The 2,853-nt window shown below is 39.3% G+C and overlaps 1 long non-coding RNA gene across 1 annotated transcript; it reads right to left on the bottom strand.

The window, feature by feature from the left end:
- Positions 1-345: 345 nt before the first annotated feature.
- On the bottom strand, positions 346-2,316 carry LOC124307670 (uncharacterized). Its single transcript, XR_006908850.1, has 3 exons — positions 2,250-2,316; positions 1,512-1,609; positions 346-1,443 (listed from the first exon to the last, which is right to left on the bottom strand). It is a non-coding gene; the product is annotated as an uncharacterized LOC124307670 (long non-coding RNA).
- Between the last annotated feature and the right edge of the window lie 537 nt (positions 2,317-2,853).

Raw genomic sequence — 2,853 nt, 5'->3', positions numbered from 1 at the left:
GTTTAATGATTACATTTTCAGTGGAATTAGAGAGATTAATAACAATATCGTGATTGTAAGTAAAAATATTACTTCCTCAGCTCAGGTTGCATAATATTTTGCAATTGATAATGACAGTAAAGATGATGATGTAAAATTTAATGTTTCGATTAGATCAGATTCACATTTGGATTATTTTATATACCTACCAATTAACGACGGACTCACCTTTCTCGTATCTTTCAACCCGGCAATCAAAGAGATTTCAAAATAATAAAAAATATTTCAATAAAACTGAAACAATAATGAATCAGCCTTTTGTGTTCAAAAAAGCGTATAAATCGTGTCGCATGGTATAATTGCTTTAAATATATTTCACTGCTCTTTGTATACACGAGTAATATGTACAAGAAAACTCGACGTTGTTGATGTTTAGAACTAAGATCGTAAAAGTTTTAAATCTGGCGAACCTTGAAAATGTTGAGAATGCTTTTGGGGGCAAAGAAAACATACAATCGCTCTACTGACTTGCAGCGACGTACGAGACCCACAGAAACTATCAGGCTGAAGTTCGTAACGTTATTATAACGATGCATATTTAGAAAAAGTCGTTATTTTGCAACCTTAGGATTATCTGAAATTTAGTAACCCATTAACAAAGCATCAACAAACTCAAGTTTTGTATATTAAACTACTTCAGTTATTCTAAAAGTGCATACTAATAATTTTTGTATCAACGTTTCGATACGTTAACGTTACTAACTTCAACCTCGTCTGCAATTGTAAAGTTAACATTTCAGCGAAATGTTATCGTTACGTTACATTAAGACAACCTGATTGTCATTCGAGAACAATACATGAATATTCCGAATCTGAAATTGCTTTTCAAACTACTTGAAAATACGAATTTTATTGAATTTTTTCATAAAAGTTACGATGGGAAATACGCGAATCGAGTTTGCAGTTCCGAAAATAACAACTTCGAGGGATTACAAATTTAATCTATTGGATTCTTCTAAGCGTGACACAACGAGTAATAAGGTGTATACTTGATACATATATAATATATATATACACATATATATATATAGGTATACGCGGTACGGATGTACGTAGGTGCGGCGATAGCGTAAGTTGTGACACGATTTTTCCTCGCACTATTATTCTTTCTGTCAGTTGACACAGAAGCGCCTGCAGCACATCTCGCGATTCCCCCTCTTAGCCCCGAGTCCCGCACCCTGGAGAGACAAAATCAGGAGACACCGAGTCTGGACGTAATTTTTTTGCGTCATTTTTCGACGTCATTGGCAGATACACCCCCGCGTCCACCCCTCCTAGCAGACAACCACGTTTCTCAACCCACGAACCCCAGCGCCAAAACGTCATGTCTCCTTCTGGCTCGCTTCCTGGCTTCCCGAACCCTCCTTTGTGTCACCCAGGAGAAGAGAGGATCACTGACAGTTCCTGATTAATACAAACCTTAATGCTGCTTTGCTCGCTCTTTGGGAAAAATATGCGACGCTTATACTTACACTCGCGCCTCGCCCACGTTAACTAATCCTTTTTTATTCTTTTACTTCTGCTTCTTTATCTTCTTCTCGATTCGCTTCCTCGGCACGTCTACGATCAGCTAACTTCCGGGTATAAGACAGAAATTAACGGTACGTCGAAAAATAGAAAATCTCAGCATATTCTAACAATAATTGTTATCGCACCTACGAGGCCTGAATAATCATTTTTATCGTAAAGTAGAAATACATTTTCGTACAATAAATCAATTGTATAACTATAGCCATAGGGATAAGCTCACGGAAAAAACCCTCAACCTGGGTGTAAATTCGTACCCTCAACTCATAGACAATGCTAAATCCCCGTAAGAAAAAAGTTGAGGGTACGAATTTACACCCAAGTCGAGGGTTTTTCTCTTTTTCGTGACGGTAATAGGGTGTAAAATCATCTATCATAAAGTTACTTGTTATTTACAGTAAGGATAAACTGGAACGCATGATTACTTTTAACACAAAGTCGGCTTTATGTCAGAAAAAAAGCGAAACAAGGTACAGAGAACATGTTTCTTAGATAACGATGAAAACTAAAAGTTACATTCTTAAAGACTAATCGCAGAGTGCGGGTGATAACTAGAATTGTTCATTAACGATCATACGTATGGTTCTCTTTTTCATTTTCAATTGAATTTTGTTAACATAGCGTCTTCGCCCATGTACCTAATTATTCAACGCATAGTCTTATTGTGCAATCGTCAAACTTACCGTTCAAACCAACACTCCGAACTCATCCCGAGAATACCAAACAATGCGACTATTCGCGATATTTTACTTTCGCGTGTGCAGAGAACGCAAAAAATACAATCTTGCATAAGAACTGGAAGGGTACGTGGTGGGGGTAAAAAATCGTGGAAAATAACCTTGCGTAATTTACGGATGGGCTCCTCTTATACCTGTGTGTGTGTGTAATGTATATATATATATATATATATATCTCGACGAGTGCCGTTCGAACATGGTTAGTATAATGTTGGACGACGGTAGCCGCGATGATCTCTGGCCGGTCGTCTCGCGTCCGCATGCCGTATTATATACGTACGTACACACATACACGAGGCTACCGGTCTGATTCGTCTTGTTTGACTGGTCGCGTTGCGTTGTGGAGTCGATTAACATTGCATGGAAAGAGGGCCCGGGGCTCTAAATAGCTCCGTGTACAACATCTCTCGAGTATTTCCAATATCCTGCAGGGCGATACCCGAGCCTTCCCCCCCCCACCCCCTCTCCCTCTCCCTCCCTCATTCCTCCAGCTCTCTATCACCTCGGCTTTCCCTCTCTGGGAGTTCATTCATGCTGCGCGCGGTGGCGA

This window comes from Neodiprion virginianus, chromosome 6 (assembly GCF_021901495.1).
Source record: "Neodiprion virginianus isolate iyNeoVirg1 chromosome 6, iyNeoVirg1.1, whole genome shotgun sequence".
Taxonomy (NCBI): Eukaryota; Metazoa; Arthropoda; class Insecta; order Hymenoptera; family Diprionidae; genus Neodiprion; species Neodiprion virginianus.
The sequence above is the reverse complement of the archived record's forward strand: the minus strand, read 5'-3'. Positions and strand labels throughout refer to the sequence as shown.